The sequence below is a fragment of the Myotis brandtii genome, unplaced genomic scaffold (genome assembly GCF_000412655.1).
Source record: "Myotis brandtii unplaced genomic scaffold, ASM41265v1 scaffold3068, whole genome shotgun sequence".
In the NCBI taxonomy this organism is placed as follows: domain Eukaryota; kingdom Metazoa; phylum Chordata; class Mammalia; order Chiroptera; family Vespertilionidae; genus Myotis; species Myotis brandtii.
This window is the reverse complement of record NW_005361735.1, coordinates 3,207-21,564: the sequence shown is the minus strand read 5'-3', so window position 1 is coordinate 21,564 and position 18,358 is coordinate 3,207. Positions and strand designations below refer to the sequence as shown.

General features: G+C 39.7%; 1 pseudogene; it reads left to right on the top strand.

Moving 5' to 3' along the window:
• The first annotated feature begins 17,218 nt into the window (after positions 1–17,218).
• The window catches only part of LOC102261969, a 3,136-nt pseudogene continuing 1,996 nt past the window's right edge, over positions 17,219–18,358 (top strand).

The window sequence follows — 18,358 nt, the reverse complement described above, 5'->3', positions numbered from 1 at the left end:
CGGATCCCGTCCCGGCGCGGCCTCCTAGCTCCCGGCCGGCTCGCTGCTCGGCCTCCTGGGGGAGCTCATTAGATCTTGTAAGGGAGGGACACAAGGAGGGAGCGCGCGGCGACCGCCCCAGTGGCGGAGGGGAGGGGCTTACTGAGCTGGCTGGAGGGGGGGTGGTCTGCTTTTCTAATTTTCTGGCCTTTCTCAAGCTCATCGCTTTAACCCCTTGGTTTCCCTTCGCCCCGCGGGTTTCTCTTGGCTAGTTCCCACCGCCAGACGTGAGGATGGGACCGCCCCTCGGAAGACCTGGGTTTCACTCCCAGCCCTGGCCACAACAGCTCCAGCTACTGGCACTTGCTTATGCCCTGTGATGTCCATTCTTTGCCTCCTTTAATCTTTGAGCAATAGCCCTGTGGGGTACATGTGATTATCACCATCTAACAAATGAAGAGACTGAGCCTTGGGGAGTTTCAATGAGTTGGTCAAAGCCATCTCCAGTCTAATCTGACTCCAGAGCCATTCTAAGCCCTAGACAAAACTTGTGGTCTCTCTTGGCCTTGTTTTATTCATCTGTAAGTTGAGGGAAGGACACTTGTGTCTCTTCAAGCTCTAGCCTTGGTGCTAAGATTCTAACTGGTGTTTCCACAGGACTCTCAACTTGGGTGCTCTTTCTTCTACTCATTGATTGTCAGAAGTAACAATTGGTGTATAGTAAATTGAGACCAGGCTTGGCTTCTTTCTTATTAGTGGTAAATAGCAGGAGGCAAGGGAGAAAGGAGTTGCTCCCACTAAGCCAGCTGGTGCTTGAGAAAGAGCTCTGTGTGTATAAAACTCTCAGCATCTTCGAACAAAATATGGATTGGAATCTATAAGTCATACCATTTAGGTTGTCCTTCTGGAACTTCTGTTGCATTTCAAGAATCACCTTGAAGTTCACTTAGACCCAGTTTTACCTGGGCTATCCTCTTGGGATAGAGAAAATGAACAATATGGTAAAATGTGGAAGATGATTCAGAAAAGACTTGTGTTCTGGTCTTAGCCCCACCACTCAATAGCTCTTGACTTGGGTTGAAATCCTTGCTCTGATGAGGATGGATTTGGGCCAACCAGTTGACCTCTTTCTGACTTAGCTTATTCATGTAAAATGCAGGTGAGGTTGCCCACCTCACAGGGCACTTGTGATATTTAAAAGAAACATCCTGTGAAAAATTCTCATCTGTTGACTGTTCCATAGCCTGTGATGAGTATTTGCCTTTATTTCTCTAAAACACACAAAAAGTTACTTTCTTCCCTTATGTATCTTCTCTTTCACATTGTGTTCATGAGGATTAAATGAGGTCATATATATGAAAACACTCTTTGTGTTCTCTAGGTAAGTTTTTGTAGGTTAGGTAGAGAGTCGGCATGGGGTAGATATATACCATCTCTTTCAAAGCTTTTTTCTTTAAACCCCATTTTTCAGAATATAGTAAAAACCATTAGTGAATGCCCTGAAGGCACACCCTTACCAAAGAAGAAAGGCTAGATGAACACTCTTCATTTAGGAGATGAAGTAGACACTTCCCAAGCCATCGTAGCTTCAACAAACTACTTTTTAAATTCAAGTTGGCTCAATTATAATGTATCTTTCATTTGGATTTATACACACAGGTTTTTGTCCTTTGTGTCTGGACTATCTATTTCGTTCTTGGTGGTATTTGCACTCAGAAAAATTGTGTAGGCCTGGCCTTGAATTGTACTTCTCACCCCTCAGGTGTGGATATCAGCTCTTCCCTTCCCCTTCCAGACAGGACCATTCCGTAGGGTCTGGCAGCCAAGAACACTAACTTTTTCTTTTCTTTCTTTTCTTTTCTTTTCTTTTTTACCTTCTTTCAACTGATCAGCTCTTGCAAACCCCGACACAGATTTCATGGGAAAATACATTTAATTTACATCTTTAGTCTGAAATATCTCTCTTAATACCCAAAGAGTTAGTTAAGCCCTAATATAAACATATTCAAAATCAATGGAATATGGAAAGATTCATATGTAGAAGTCTCTAAATTTCCAGATCATGTGTGTTCTAAGCATCAAAGTGGATTTGGACTTAGATGAAGCAAGGCTCAGACTCTGGCCTGCCATTTGCTAGATGAGTACCCTTGTTTAAGTCAGTTCATCCTCTTAAGACTCAGTTGCCTCATCTGAAAAATGGGAATAGTCATAACTATTCTCAGAGTCTTTGTACAAATTACATGACACAACAAGGGAGAAATAATACCTCCAAATCGTACTTTTTTCTATCTGTACAATGGAGATCATCCCAACACCTCAAAATTGTTTTGAAATAGTATATATGAAAGCTCCTGGCACAAAATACGGTCTCCACAAATGTCCTGGCTTTTGATTCCTTTGACACCACTTATTTCTTACCAACATCCCCCTATAAAATCAGCATCAATTGTTCTTTCCCCCAACAAAGTGAGTGACTATTTTCAGATGCAAGAGAGCAGCAATACTTGCCAGTTATAGACACTTAGAAAAAGGCAGTGTAATATAGTAGACAGGGTGATGAAATTAGAGCCAGAGATTGAGACTGAAGAGCAGTCTAACCCTTTATTATCCAACTGACTATAGAAAAGTCACTTAATCCTCTAGACCTCAATGTTCCCATCTAGAAAATGGGAATAATAGTGAGTGTGATGTAGTTGACCAGGCTATTGTGAAAATCAATGAGATAATGGAGTGAAAGTTCTTTGTCAACCATAAAGGTTCATATAGAAATATCAGTTTTTCATGGCATGTAAGTTCTGTAGCCTGATTCACAAAATTGATTTTTACACATAAAATATGCATCCAGTCACTCATTCATTCAACTGAAAGATACTAACACCAACAGTGTGCTCAGCACTGTGCTCCTATGATGAATTAAGAGATAAGCCATGATTTCTACCCTTTCTGGTGGAAAGACAGACCTGCAAACAAGTCACTATCATGTAATATGATACTTCTCAATGGAATTAAATTAAAGGTACAATCACCGATCAAATAAAAGGACCTTCAATTCAGCCCAGAAAACTTGGGGAAGGCTGCATAGACAGGTAGTAATTGAGCTAAGACTTTGTGCCAAGCAAAGAAACAATATCTCTGGGAACAGTCTGGGCAGAGGCATGGTCATATCAAAGCAACGGTGTTTATGGACACTACAGATAATAAGGCAGCACAGAAAATGGCTTGAAATAGCTCTATGCCTACAACGGAAATAAGTCCTTGAAGTTTCCAATATCTAACTAAATTGTACATGTAGACCCCAGCTCACGGTCTCCATTGCTTTCTTCCTTGATCTTTCCTTTAGGGAAGAACTCTGGGATAAAATTTGTTTCAACAAAGTCAGTGGCCAGCTCCTGCCAGGCCCATCAGCCCCTCCTCCTATACCCAGAGCGAGCACACTCTCTTGAGTGGCTTTGACATCAATACATTTCACTTCCTCTGAGGCAGAAGGGGCCGCTTCAGGCTGCACTAAGGGCCTCTCTGCAGAGCTCCAAACTAGAGTTCTTTTGCTCCAGTGATACCTAATGCTGAGCAAGTGGGATTAGTCTCCTTGGGAACCAAGCCCCCAGGGGCTCAAGAGTTGAACTCACCCCAAACTGTTTGGGAGAATTGAGATTTCACATTGTTCTTTTACACTTGGATTTCAGGACATTACCTAGACAAAAGCCCACCTGAGAGCTGCCTCCTTTCTTGTGGGTAAATATAGCAGCGGGATCAAAAGCTGATTTACTTATTTTGTTTTCCTCTTTGTAACTTTAATCATATTCCCTGCAGGACAAGCTCAGTCCTCAGAGATGTCAGGAATGCACAAGCTTAAAGGGAGAAATAATTAGGCATCTTTTTTTTTTCTCTCTCCCCATACCAATTTCCTGTCACTCACTAGTTTGAAGCCTCAAATAAAACAAATCAATTCCTCAGTTTCACCACACAATTTATAAAGTATCAATTTCATCAAAAATTTTCCCTTACAAATTGTACACCCCCCAAAAAATGTATCTCTTGGTTGTTGTTTTTTTTAATTTTATTTTCTCATACTTTCCTCCTGCAAACCACATTCTACTAACACTAGATCTTATTTTCCATATTAAAATATTAGATGTTATTCTGGTCACCTATAGTTGCATAACAAACTACTCCCAAATAGAGTGGCTTAAAACAATAACTTTAATTGTAACTCACAACGTTATGGGTCAGTTATTAGAGCAATGTGTGGCTGAGTGGAGAAATTACTATCAAAGAAATAAAAAAAATTTTTACAGTGTAGAACTGAAGGATTCTACAAACTGAAGGATTTATGGTCAAATACATAAGGAAATCTATTACTTCCACTTATTTTTCTTGGAGACATCATCTCCTTCTCTAGGGATTCTCCATTCTTCTGTTCAGTAACTGTGGATTGTCACTAGGCCTGCTATATACTATTGTTGTGATACCTCTCTTGGTCATTACCTAGGGAATTCTCTTTGCTTCTCTTCCATGATGTATCCCCCCTCTTTCTTTGGATACCCCTTTTTTTATATTTTCTTCATTATTCAGTGGGTCTGGAAGCATTTCCAAATTGAAAGAACCCATAAATATCTAGCAAATTTAATTTTTAAAAAATATCCATAACACAGCACATCATTATGAATTTATGGAATATTAAAGAATAAATAAAAGATTCCAGGGAGGAAAAAAAATGAATCAGAATAGCATCAGACCTTTTTTTAACAACACTGGAACTTTGAAAACAATGGGAAAATGTCCTTGAAAATCTGAAAGAAAATTATCTTTTACTTAGAATTCTATACCGAACCCAATGATCAATAAAATTTGAGGATAGAATACCAATATTTTACGACATATGATGTCTTGTAACATTGCCTGTCAAGAAACTTTGATCAGGGAACCACTGAACAACATGCTCCACAACTACACTGGGGGGACTGGGAAAGGGAAGAGGGGAGCACCCACAGGTGGAAAAGGGGTAAGTGCCCTGTAAGTAATAGAGTGTTCAGGACAAGTGGTTTTCTAGGCGTGGCACTTATAAAAGATAAAAGGGAGAGAAAGCAGAATTGGACAAGGAATGCTTCAGAGTACTCAGTGCAAATCTAAGACCTGTGAAAGGAAAGAGGAAGCCAAGTAGGGAAGGCCTCTGTTTTGTAGATCTGACAAAAGTCTCTACAAGACTACAGTGGTCATCTACAGAGCAAAGATGACTCATTCAAGGAATACTGCAATCACAGGTGGCAGCACCTCAAGAAGCGTGTGGCCTCAACTTAGAGGAGGGAGAAGAGAACCTGAGGCTGCCAGCCATACTCAGAGCAGCTGGGTGAAGAGTTCTTTCTTGAAGAGGAATCAGAGCAGTGCATCTCCATGTCTGCCACATAAGATTATTTTCAAACATGTAGGTAAAACTAGAAAGAAGTCATTTTTAAATGTTCAAAGTGAGAGTAGAGATAACATGGAAGAAAATTATAATACATCACTATTTTCCTTTCTAAACTGTGCACATATTTATTTTAATAACAAATTTAAATTTAAAAAGTCATTCTATTGGAGCTTTTTCATTTACTTCACAATCACTCTATTCTTCGTAGACATAATGACACTATAATGCTAATAAGGATACTGTAACAATGTCAAGGGTATTTCTCAAGTGCCTTATCTTAGCAACATATTCAGTATCCTGAATAGCCAGGACTAATCACTTTACAGGCAAAATATCAAGACTGTTTCATGTTGAGGATAAGATAACAGGATTTTTAGGAATAGAATTGTGGTGAAAGCAACTTCCTTACCTAAGGTTTGATTTTGATTTTTCCTTTTAGGTGATGATTCACACTTATCCAAGAAAGAAATTAAAGGCATATTATTAAAAAAATATTTCAGTACCATGTCAACATGCTGCAATGGAGCATTGAAAAGGATTTCTAGCACCAAATGCAGCCAAAAGTGGAATTGGAAGTGCCTTCTACCAAATTAAAATAGTCAAGAGTGTTATGCTTGATCAGATATGAGCGCTTTATAAATGGGTTATTAGTAATAGAAAACCAGATAGATAGATAGATAGATAGATAGATAGATAGATAGATAAATGATAGATGATAGATAGATCATAGATAGATAGATAGATAGATAGATAGATAGATAGGTAGATGATAGATAGATAGATAGGTAGATAGATGCTAGATAGATGCTAGGTAGATGGATGGATAGATAGATAGATAGATAGATAGATAGATAGATAGATAGATGATAGATCCTAATGTGGGCAATTTCTGGCATTGATTCAGCTGTTTATTGTTACCACAATGAGTTCAGACTCTATTTTTATGCTCCATCTTCCTTGATGTGTTAGTTATCCTTCTCTGAGTGCCTCGTGGTTGCAAGATGGCTGATTTACTTCCAGACATCACACTCTTATTCTGAAAGGGAAAGGGCCTTTTCCTGGAGTTGCTTTGATTTTATACAGAAAGAGAGGCCCTCCCCAGAGAAAAACATCTCCTAGCCAAAACAAGATTATATGCTTAACCTTGCACCACTCTATTACCATAGGAAAGGATATTACCATGATTTGTTTAGACCAATCATAATTTAACCCCTGGAGCTGGGTAGGTATCTATACTTACTGAGATGAAGGGAATCTCTGCCCAAAACCTAGACTGGTCAGTGTTCAATTTACAGGAAGAAGGGGGAAGGACAGCTGTTGCGCGCACAAACGACAAGATCCCTTGTTTGATGCAAATATCCAGAACTGTCTAACAGAATCACCAAACATCTGCTGTTATTTCCAACAACCTATAATTGCGAGCTAGAACTTCTAATTTAGTAGGAACAGACACTAAGAAAAATTGCTTAGTTACAGAACCTGACCTACAGTTGAAGCAATTGGATACTGATCTGGATTTCTGCAAATAACCTGAAAAACTGGTATGAAATCAGTCTGACTGGTATGAAATATTTTTATTACTATTTAAAGCTGTGTTCTCTTGCTGTAAGCCATGGTTAATTTTTTAAGAATTTATTTCATTTGCCTAAAATTGGTGATCTGTATTAATGGGTATGGTATTTCTTTTTTGAGGTGATAAAAATGTTCTGGAATTAGATAGTGGTGATCTGTATTAATGGGTGTGGTGTTACTTTTTGAAGTGATAAAAATGTTCTGGGATTAGATATGATGATGGCCATCCAATGCTGTGAATATGCTAGAAACCACTGAATCACACACGTTAAACAGTTAATTCTTATGGTATATGAATTATATCTCAAAAAAATTGGTGGCAGGCATGTGTGCTGAGTTCTCATTATGAGGTTCCCGGATGTGTAAAGTGTGAGAAAGAGCCCCCTAGGCAATCTACAGATGAGCACTAGATCTCTGAGGAGATGGGGTCAGCAGTGAGGTAATAGATCTCCATCGCCTGCTTCCTTCCCAGCAATGTTCGGACAGTGAAGAGACAGACCCTGTGGGCTGTAAAAGCTGTTCTACATCATGCTGGACAACTGCATTCATTAATCCAATCAATGAAATGACCAATTTGCTGTCTATAAATCCTGTCTTCACAGAGCACAACACTGTTCGGATCCTTGAACTTCCAACAGAAACTGTGCATTATCCCATATGCAAGGACCTCAACATCCAATCTATAATTGAGGGACAAATCAGGCTTGTGGCAACACAGGGGACAGAGGAATAATTGGCTAGAAGGTCAGGGAAGGCTTCACACAGGCCTAAAGGCTGGGGAGGAACCTGCCACAGAAAAGAAAAGGGAGGCAAATAACATTTCAGGTGAGGACACAGCCAGGTCAGAAAGCACAGAAGTAAGAGACAAAATGGTTTGCATGGATGGGAGTAGCTGGAGACGAGGCCAGAGCCAGAGGAGAAGGTACTTGAATGCAGTATCAAAATTTGGGGCATTATTATATAAGCAATGGGGTACTATAAAGGATTTTAAGCACAGAGAATGGTGAGTTCTTTATTTTAGAAATATTATTCTGTGATATTATGAAATGGAATATATTCGGTAATTAAAAAAGTACAAACTACCCTGTAACTACATGGTTGAATCTCATAAGCATTACCTTGGGCCAAATAAGCCAAAGGTAAAGGAGTGCATACTGTACTGTAGATTCCATTTATATTAAAATCCTAGCACAGGAAAACCAATTCATGGTGCTGGAAATCAGAATAGCGGTTGCCTGTGGGGGAAGGGGTTGACTGAAAGGGGGGCCATGTTGGCTACAGGGGTATACGCATTTGTCAAAACTCAAGGAACTGTAAACTTAAAATCTGTCATGTCCGTGTTTGTACATTATGCATAAAACACAAAAGAAAAGAAATCTCACTCTGGCGTTAGTATGCACGATGGATTGGCAGAGAGCAAGGTTGAAGATTAACCTGCCTTTCGATTCTTTTCTGTTATATTTCACTCAGGCCCTGCTCAGTCATGTGGTCAGTCCACTGCAGGCCTAAGCAGATGAGTCCAGGAGAGAACTGAAAATACCTGATTTCCAAATAGTGATTGCTCCCTTTCCTTTTCCTAGAAATGGGAAAAATTACATTAGACCCTCCGTGTGGAATATTTTTTGTTCAGACATCATTCATATACCTCGTATCTTACTCCTCTTAGAAGCACTAGACTTCAGTTGAATCAATGTGGAATGATTCCATCTGAACACACTTTTTAAGGCTTTGAGCCCACAGAGGTTTAAGCCAAAATGGGATAAGGGCAGACACCGGAGACCCAGGGCCTAAGCAAGGCAGGGTAACTTGAGCAGCCCTCAGCCCAATATCCGGTGTGGCAGACAGAAATGCTTAAAGACCTAGATCCTATTATATGAGGTTGAATTCATTCAATTAAACAGCTAAGTAGCTCACTCAGCCCAGCCCAGCCGCTGGAACACTTCTCTGCGGAGTGCTAAAACAAGGGCCTGGGGGGCAGCTGAAGTTTGCTTTCTCTTGTGTGAGGCCAGCTGGGGTTGCCTAGCACAGGGCCAAGCTGGGGACGGCCAACATCGCATAATTGCATTAAACCTGCCTGTTCTTTCAGGAAAGCACTTCCTGGCGGTATCAAGGAGGAAATGAGTTAAGGGGAAGCTTTCAAATCTTAGGATACCACACCTATCTCTCAATCCCCCTGCCTCAACCCCTCAAAAACACTTTAATGAAAAGAAAATCTGAATTTAGATGCCCTTGTGTATGTTAGTTTTGCTATATTATACTTGGTCTTTCCTCGTTATTATTAAAGTGACTTTTGTTGGGCATAGCATTTGAGGCAGCAGGAAATAGATTATATTTCTGTAAGGTAGAACCAGGCTATCACTAATTCCATTGTACTTTCTCAGTATTCTATTCTGCTTTCAAAATCCACATTAAATAGTAGTGTTTCTCAAAAAGCCCTCCTGTTTCTTTGTTACCACAAGCTCAGGCTGTCATATCTCCCTCCCTCGTGCTTTCCCAATTCTTTATCATTTTTATGGCACTCCTTCATCTGTCCATTCCCCCAACAAGCATTTATTGAGTTCCTGCCTTATATTTAAAGCAGTACTGGACAGTTTCATATATTATTCATTTAATCCTCACAATAACTCTTTCAGGTAGTTAATATCATCTCCATTTTACTGAAGACACCTAAACTCACAGAGCTGAGGAGCTGGATGAAGGTCAAACAGCTGGTACTACAGTACTTAGCTTTAAATCCGATGCCCAGTCTGCCTTGAATCAGCTAGTACTTGTCTATCGTCGCCACTTAGTAAATATCTATTGGGACCTACCATGTGTGAGGCTCCCACTTAAGCACCAAGGATGCACATATCAAGTCCTGGTCCTAAGAAGAGAGACATATTCTTTATGATTTATTTGAGTCCAGCAGTCATGCCATTTATTCATTCATCAGACATTTGCTGAGCACCTGCTATATCCTACGTACACCATGCTCTAGGCATAGAGAAATGGCATAGACATGCTTCCTGTCCTCAGGACAGTGTTTGAATAGAGGCACAAGCAGACTGTCACTGGAGCACACAGGGGAGAGTAAATCATTATGTATGGGAAGATTGGAGAAGGCTTGTAAAGAAGACGCCATTGAGTTGGGCCATAAAGGATAAGGAGAGTTTTTGATAGGTTAAAAAAAAAAAAAGACAGGGGTGGGGGTGGGAATCCTAGAGAGAATCCTTATGAGCCAGGACATGGAGGTATAAAGCTGCAGGGTAGCGTCAGGGTAATTTAAATGGTACTCTGTGGCTGGAATGTAGAGGGTGAGGCAGGGAGTGGAGAAAGATCGAAAAGTGTACCTCAAATACTGTGCAAAGGAGCATAGATTTGGTCTTATGGAAATAGAGAGATTTCTGAGCAGAGGAACTTATCTTTCCTTGTGTTCCCTGGCGTGTGGCACACTGCCTTATTCTTGGTAGCAGATTTTAGCATTTGTCACTTTCCTGGCACCAGAAAAGACTCTGGCCCCCAACCTGATGCCATGCTCTGTTTACACAAGCCAGACAAAGCCCATGCTATTGCATATAGCAATTTTCTCGCCAGCCCCTCTGCCAAGGCATCCCAGATCTCAGAGCAATCTTTCTCTTTTATCCAAGGCCAAATTGCTGCCTCCATGTTATTGTCACTGCTACAAACTGCTAATTTCTCCTTGGAGATCAGAAGTTGGTCCAGTGGAAGATACACTAGACTGGGAGGTTTAAAGAATCAGGGTCCTGATCCTGTTCTACAAGGAATGGAACCTTGGCCTGTCTCTCCTCTACAAAATGGATAGATGATCTCTAAACTCCATTTCAAACTTAAGAGTGTCTGATTTTAATTTCAGGGTCAACATGCTTCTGATTTTAATTTTAGTTAGGGCAGTGTCTATATCAGCAAAGTTCTGCTTTAACATGTGGCAAAATCATTTCCTATGGTTGTAAGCTGTTTTGTTCTCCCTGTACTTTGCCTCACAGCTCCAGAATCTACCTCCTTCTTGCCCATTCTAGGAAGGTTGCCAGGAATGTTTGCATATATGCCTCAAGAGAGTTTTGTGTTGCTAAGCTAGGAACAGAACTTGCTAAAGGAACCCCTCTCTGCCAAAGAGGATCTGATTTGAAATCCTAAATGCAGTGAGGATGGAGGCCACTTGTCCCAAATAGGATCCAGAGAGAAGGGAGCAGTTTTCAGAAGAGAGAGGCAGGAATAGCCACATTGAATAGACCTTCTTTCTTAGGATGATTATAAAATTGATCTTTTGTGGGAGGACATTTTGTAGATAAAAGGTGACATTATTTATCAATAATTAGCCTGGAAACCAGGGAGTCACCCCACACCACCATAAAATCCAAGAAGAAATGTGGTGGCACACCCAACCGTCCTACAGAAATCACTAATCAATCCCACACTCTTACTATCCAGCCCAGATGAATCACATATTCCACCACTTAGAACAGTACCTGCCCTCAGGAGGGACTTAATAAAAATGAGTGACTAACTGTCCCAGTTTGCCTGGGACTGAGCAGTATTTCTTGGGAAGTGAAACTTTTTTGAAGCAAGGTGGGTCTGACCTTGGTATCCCTGCATCACCCAGCCAGTCATTGGTCTCCGGTGGACTTGAGAGAGGATATGACCTTGGCAAGGCAATTCCCTTAAGCTGTGGGCAACGCTTGGTTGAAGGGCCAAGCTGTCAGCCATCAGCAGACAGTAGATTCAACTGCTTAGGAATGGATTCATGGCCTCCCAGAGGGGATCTGGGCATAGTACCACAGTACCCACTAGGCCTTATTTTCATTACAAGGTTAACTGTAGTAAAAAGATTTCAACTCAAGGGCCCACACTGATGGATTAGTAGTGTCAGGAACACTAGTTGGAGTGATCACTTTGTAAGTTATATAAATGTATAATCACAGTTATATACCTAAAACAAATATAATATAGTATGTCAACTGTTACTGAAAAAAAAAATTTACAAAGACTTAAGCCCCAAAGTTAACTTTTTAATTTGTATCTTAACAGAATGGGTCAATTAGCATATTTTCTTGTTCCCACATTTAATTGATCTTAATATAAAAGCTGCCCTGGAAAATATATGCTCCTTCAATATTTGCAATCAGAAAAGGGCAAGTCTTTCTCTGATCTCTAATGGAAAAAACAAGACTGTTGTGTGTTTCCACAGCAATAAAGAGGAACAAACATTTTTAGGGAGACAGGAGATCTGGGTTTTGGTTCTGGCTTTGCCAATAACTCACTATGATGTATGCAAACCATTTACTTTCTCTGGGTAGGTCCAAATTTACTTGGCTATAAATATAGGACTTATTAGAAAAATTATCCAAAACTTGGAAATAAGGCGGAAAGGTAGGTCTCACATTCTTTCAATGTTATGCAGAACGAAGACCATAGATTGTCCAGAGGAATGTATTTAATTGCTCTCACCATTGCTATTGATTGAAGGTGCCAGATTTAGTAAGGTTGCTTATGACCTGGTAGAGTTTTGTCCCGTAGATATGAAAATAATTTCTGTCCATGAAACAGATAGCCATAAAAATTTATGACCTAGTTTTAAAAAATGTAATCCAGTAAACTGCCCCTTTCAATGCTTAATATATATTCTTGGCTTCTTAAATGTTCTTTGAACCAATCATCCTCTTAGTGATTCCATTGCTAATTCCTGAGTTGAATAGACTCTCTTATGTGTGGTTCATTTTATATTTGTCTGAGAGTCCTTCTACCTTTTTAAAAATTATACTTTATCAGGCTTGATGTTCTCCATGATAATGATCCTGGAAGACAACCCATCTGCACACCCATCTTGAGAACTCAGGGATCTTATGGTTTTAATATAACACAAAGGCATCTAGTACATCATTCTGTAGCAATATTCTGGACCATGTTACCCTCTGAAGAGAAGTCAGCAATACCAGAGTTACCAGATCCACCATCCTGAACACTGTGGCTGGGGTGGAGACGGAGAAAAGAGCAGCACAGCCAAGGCTTAGTGAGAGGGACTTTCCCAAGGTCTGCAAGGTTTGAAAGTTATATATTGTCAGAGCTGGGACTCACAGCAGACTTGTCTTGCACTAAAGGCAGGCCCATAGCTACACTCCTCACACATCCATGCCATGTCTCATCTGCCTGTATCCCCAATGTATAGCACATATGCCTAGTACATAGTAGGCACTCAGTATATACTCCATGGAATTAAGAATTTTTAAATATTCCTAGGGATGTTTCCAAAGGAGAAAATCTATCAATTAGCCTCACTTCAGAGCACTAGAAAAGACAGCCACCAGGAGCCAGACAGACCTATGTTCTATCCCATCATTGCCATTTCGTGGCCAATTTAGCAGTGTAACCTCGAACCAAAAATGAAATCCTGTGAGCCTCAGTTTCCATCCTGTCACACGGGATTAATCCTCACATAATTGATTATTCATCCTTGTTCTGAGGATTGAAGTAGGAAAAGGAATGAAGAGCACTTAGCACAACACCTACCCCAAAGGTGCCTCCACCAGAATGGCCTTTTGGTCTTTCCCTCCCCTCTCCAGACCCTGGAAGGCTTTGAGGCCTTGGCTGTGTTGCTGATTCTACCAGCCCCCTCCCCAGCCACACAGTGATCAAGGGATGAGAAAATCACTCTGTTCAAACAGGTGTCACTATTCTAAACCTACAGTCTCATTTCCTGATTGTGTCTTAATCTGCTCGTCGGTGGTGAAAGTTGATTTCTGGCACATTCTTATATCAGTGGGAATTTCTGCCCTTGGCTGACAGGCATTATGGGCTGGCTTTGACATACAGCCCTACAGGGCCTGAACAGCCCCTATTCTTTCCCAGTCCTGAAAGGGAGCTTTGTGCCAAGGATTCATTAAACTGCACTGCACAGCCCCTTCATAAATGGAGCTCAATAATGAACAGTCGATTTAACTGGAAAAGCTGCTGGAGCTGTTAAATTAAAGGGAAATAAAGTGCACTTTAGACTCAGTCTGCCAGAAGAAATGGTGACCTAAAAGAAAAATCTTTATTTTTACTGAATTGAAGTTTTTAAAAAGTTTAATATGTCCAGGAAGCTTCCTCATGACAGACAATGAGACGGGAAGACTCAGAACACAGGCTTAAAATAGTGTGTGTTCTATCCACCACCATCATCCCCAAGGGAGTCTTGGGGGCTCTTAGAGGCTGCAAAGGAATGATCTAACTTTGAGAAATAGATATCAGGGGGTGTTGTAATATATCACACAAAAAGTGGGTTTTTAAATTTTTTAAAAAGTGTTTTAAAACCAGGCTTTCTCTTTCACTCTGAATATTTGAAGGACCAAGAGCCATTTGTTACTGTTTTTCTGCTCTCTTTCAGGGAGGAGACCCATTATTTCTCATACTCCAGCTCAGTTATATTTGATTTGAGTAGCGTGCACTGACGTCTGACTCAATAGCCTCTCCTTTAGGTTTGAGATTTTCAGAAATATGCGTAAGTGCTCCAAAGAACTTTCTCTTCAACTTCATCTCCTGCGTTACAGACCTTTTTAGCATGATAAGCAAGAACTTCTACTCAGATATGCTGGGATCTGTCATTTTTAATAACTCAACACACAAGAAGCCAAAGCCACTGTGCTTTGTCAGGTAAAATAACCATATGGTCGTCTTACCTTTTCTCTCCTAAGCTGTGGTGAGCTAGGAATTCTTAACATGTCCCTCCATCCTCCTTGTTTTTAGATCTTTACATAGAATCTGCTCCTGAGTATGTTACAGGCATTACAGTCCTAGTCAAGGCTGTTTCTGGTTTTCCTCTGAAGCACTGTTTTACCAACAAAAATGATGAAGTCACTCATCTTGGAATTTAAAGAGAAATCTGAAAGGCACTGTAACATAAATAAAGGCCCACTTCCAGCCTCATTGTTCAGGATCACTGGAATCCAAGCACCGATTTTCAGTTGCACAGCAATATATAGGGTGTCCCAAAAGTCACGCAAGATTTGAAATTGAATTGAATTGCAAATCTTGCGTGAATTTTGGGACATGCTATAGAAAAGGCAAAACTTCCTAAGAAGGTTTATGTTCTCTTTCTGAATCTCCTTTATTTTTCATTTTTAAACCTAAGGCATCTATGTAATTTTTTAGGATTCTGCATTATACAATTCAAAGCTACCTTGAAAATATCTTGAAGGTGAAATATATAAACCTGTGCATGTATTCATTTTAATAGTAACTATGGTGACCCACTAAATAGTGTTGTTTTATTCTTTGCCCATCTACCACTAATGGGTCACAGTCAACCAAAATAAATCGTGGGCTCTCCACACCATGAAATTCTGGGTTCATAATAAAACTGCAGCCTGTGACCACTCCTGGGATGGACTTTGCACATTGTGAGCCCTAATAGTTATTTCTCTCCAACCCAGCAGAGCAAAGAAAGTTTCATTCATCTTCATTAAAGATTACCAGAGTCCAGCCTTGGCTGGGTTTCTCAGTGATTGGAGCACCGTCCCATATACCAAAAGGTTGTGGGTTTGTGGGTTCAATTCTGGTAAGGGCACATATCTAGGTTGTGGGTTAGGCAACCAATAGATACTTCTCTCTCTGTGTGTGTCTCTTTCTCTTTCATTAATTAAAAACACACACATATACATATCCTCAGGTGAGGATTAAAAAAAAAAAAAAAGATCATGCCCTAACTGGATGGAGCGTCGGCCTGCGGACTGAGGTGTCCTGGGTTCAATTCCGTTCAAGGGCATGTATCTTGGTTGCGGACACATCCCAAGTGGGGGGTGTGCAGGAGGCAACTGATTGATGTTTCTCTCTCATTGATGTTTGTAACTCTCTATCCCTCTCCCTTCCTCTCTGTTAAAAAAAAAATCAATAAAATAAATTTTTAAAAAAAGATCGCTAGAGTCCAAATTGGCTATGCCATTCTATGTGTATTGCATGGGACTGATTACATCTTGACATTTAGCAATGAGGTAAATATTCATTAAGAAATACATATTAGAGCCCAGCTGGTGTGGATCAGTGGTTGAGCATCAGCCCATGAAGTCACCAATTTGATTCCCAATTGGGGCACATGCTGGGTTTCAGGCTCTATCCCCAGTAGTTAGGAGAGTAGGAGGTGGCCTCTCAAATCATGTTTCTATCTCTTTCTCCCTCTCCCTTTCTCTATCTCTCAAATTAATTTTTAAAAAACATTAGAAAAAGAAATACATATTAGACCAGGCCAACTTTTACATATGGCATCGGCCATTCAAATGCCATTACATATGGCATCAGCCACTCTTCTACTCATGAATTATCCCTACTCTAACAATTACACCTGATTCAAATGATATTCAGCCTTAAAGATGGGAGGGAAGAGGACTTTCTGGATCTCCATAGGTTCAACTACAGGCAGGCTACAAGTGAAGGAGAATGTGAATATATTACAGCTTATCTAGAGAAAAATGACCAGAAAAGTGATGGTGATCAAAATCAAAGTACAGGAGGAAGCATGCTCCTATAGGATTCATTTCTTAGTTATTCCATTTGTTTCAATGACTAAATTTTTTAAATCTTCACCCAAGGATATGTTTTGTTGATGAGAGAGAGAGAGAGAGAGAGAGGAACATCGATTGGTTGTCTCTCATACATGCCCTGATCAGGAGTCAAACCCACAACCTAGGCATGTGCCCTGGTCTGGAATCGAACCCTCAACCTTCCAGTGTACAGCTCAACACTCCAGCCAATTGAGCCACATCGGCCAGGGCTAATAACTAAAATTTGATGTGCCATTTTCCTACCAGTGTAATCTTTCTGAGGAAAGAAGTTATCCTCAGTGCCTGTGTGACAGTTACAAAAGGTATAAATATTTGCATAATGGGAAATACAAGAAGGAGAAGAAAGGGAGAAAGGAACAGAAGAAATATTTAAAATGACAATATCTGAGAATTTCTTCCTGAATTAATGTCAACATCAAATCACAGATTCAGGAAGATCAGAGAACACCAAGCAGGATAAATGCCAAAACAACAACTACAAAATACTACACTTAGACCTATCATTTTGCAACTACAGACAATGAAAGACAAATAAAAAATCCTGAAAGAACCCACAAGAAAAAACACCTTATCATAACACTAATCAAAAGAAAGTGGGAGTAGCTATATTAATTTCAAATAGAGCAGACTGACAGGAACATTATCAGGGATACATAGTGACATTGCATAATAATAAAGGGGTCAATTCTCCAAAAAGGCATAACAGTCCTTAATGTATATACACCTAACAATGGTGTCAAAATACATGAGGCAAAAACTGATAGTACCACAAGGAACTTTGAAGTTCAATATCTCTGTAAGTAACGGACAGATCCACCAGGCAGAAAATCAGTATGGACAGAGTAGAACTCATCGACACCATCCATCATCAATTGGACATAATGGACATCCATAGACTACTTCATCTAACAACAGCAGGATGCATGTTTTTCTCAAGCTTTCATGGAGCATTCACTAAGACAGACCATATTATGGGGCATAAAATACAATATAACAAATTTAAAAGAATAAAAATCATATAATGTCTGCTTTCAGACCTAATGGAACCCAACTAAATATCAATAACTGAAAAATAGCTGGAAAATCCCAAATACTGAGAGATTAAACAATGCATTTTTAAAAAGCATATGGGCTAAAGAAGAAATCTCAAGAGAAATTAAAGAATATTGTGAACTGAAAATTAAAACACAAGCTATCAAAATTTGTAGTATACTGCACAAGCAATGCTTGAAGGAAATTTTAGCATTGAATGAATTTCTTAGAAAACTATATAGAAAGATCTGAAATCGGTCATTTAAGGTTCTACCTTCAGAAACTGGAAAAGAAGAGGCAATAAATTAAAGAATATTGTGAACTGAAAATTAAAACACAATCTATCAAAATTTGTAGTATACTGCAAAAGTAGTGCTTAGAAGGAAATTTTAACATTGAATCAATTTCTTAGAAAACTATATAGAAAGATCTGAAATCAGTCATTTAAGGTTCCACCTTCAGAAACTGGAAAAGAAGAGGCAACTAAATCCAAAGTAAGCAGAAGAAAAGGAAATAATAAAAATTAGGTATATCCAAAGAAACTGAAAACAGTGATTTGAAAAAATACATATATGCACTCCTATGTTCATTGCAGTGTTATTTGCAATAGCCAAGATTTGGAAGCAGTCCAAGTGTCCATCAGTAAATGAGGGATAAAAAAGCTGTAGTCCATTGACACAATGGAATATTACTCAGCCATAAAAAATAAGGAAATCTTAACTTTTGCAACAGTATAGATGGACCTAGGAGGTATTATGTTAAGTGAAATAATCCAGTCAGAGAAAGACAAATACCATATGATTTCACTTATATGTGGTATCTAATGAACAAAATAAAC